A 1,321-nucleotide genomic window follows, 5' to 3' on the forward strand; every position below is an offset into this window, starting at 1 on the left:
GGCGGTAGCACTTTTAGCTGTAGCTTAGCATAGATCATTGAATCTGATTAGACCGTTAGCATCTCGATCTAAAATGACCAAAGAGTTTCTATATTTTTCCAGCGCCTGAAAATAGTCCCCAGCTAGCGAGATGCTAACGGTCTAATCAGATTCAATGATCTATGCTAAGCTACAGCTAAAAGTGCTACCGCCACACCTGGAGATCGGCTGAATGGATTCGAAAACGGTAAAACTCAACTGTTTAACTCTAGGGGAGTTGGAAAATGAGCCTATTTTCAAAAATAGTGGAGTGTTCCTTTAACACTCTAAGCTCCTGCATCTGAGTTCTTTTCGCTCACACATGATGCTGACAAATAAGTACATGTACTAAATCCACTGAGCAGGCCTGAAAACTGACTGTGCCGAGCTGTGCTTCTTAAGTGATCCTATCTTTACACAGTAAGCGCACAGCCAGCCCTCATTAGACGTGCTGAGTATTCTGAGCACAGAGGAGGCGTAATCTGAGTTTTCTCAAGCTAATTAAGCATTCGGAGCACAGTGTTGTCAGCTACCTCGCTTTTCTTGGATGGCCAATGAGGTGGTGATGATGGAGTTGCTAAGCATTTATGTTCCAACCAGGGTTCCCACGCGTCTTGAAAGTACTTGAATTTCAGACATATGGATTCAAGGCCTGGAAAGTACTTGAAAACAAACATGGGTCCTTGAAAGTGCTTGAATTAAATTTGAAATAAATTTTGTTTATGGCGCTATTTAAAAAATTGTCCTATATGTTCTGTCAAAGACAGAACAAGCGGCACTAATGATGGGGGAGCGCGGAAAAAAAAACGTGTGTGTTGATGATGCGCAGCTTAGAGTCCTGAGCGGGACAGTTTTCTTAAGTCCGCTTCTGCTGAATTTCTAACCATTACCGCCCACTCCCGCAACGTGTGTGTCATGCTGCCGCAAACATTCTTATTGTCTTATTGTATGTATTTCATCAACGAAAATAGTTCCAAATATAGTAACAGCTGAGCAGCTGCGCAGCTCTAAGAGCAAACATAGCTGAGTTTCATTCATGAATGAAAGTACGTTTTTGAACGAATCTAGTGAGTCAGTGATTCATGATTACCCATTCATAAAGACTTGTTTCATTCCTGAATCAGCTGTTCAAACGAATCAATTGAATGAATGATTCAGTGATAAAATCAGTGACTTACCGCCACCTACTGGTGGATTTAGTTTCATTTTTAGCATATAATTTCAGTTATTTAAATCATTTAATATTTCTGTATTCAAAATTTTATATTTAAAACATTAATCTCCACATGAATGTATGAATTTA

At 39.7% G+C, this 1,321-nt stretch overlaps 1 protein-coding gene across 1 annotated transcript in view; it reads left to right on the forward strand.

Moving 5' to 3' along the window:
* The window catches only part of LOC107736978 (adenylyltransferase and sulfurtransferase MOCS3-like), a 17,887-nt gene that overhangs the window by 11,844 nt on the left and 4,722 nt on the right, over window positions 1-1,321 (forward strand). The window lies entirely within an intron of this gene.

The sequence above is a fragment of the Sinocyclocheilus rhinocerous genome, unplaced genomic scaffold, assembly GCF_001515625.1.
Source record: "Sinocyclocheilus rhinocerous isolate Xijiao unplaced genomic scaffold, SAMN03320098_v1.1 scaffold794, whole genome shotgun sequence".
Classification (NCBI taxonomy): Eukaryota; Metazoa; Chordata; class Actinopteri; order Cypriniformes; family Cyprinidae; genus Sinocyclocheilus; species Sinocyclocheilus rhinocerous.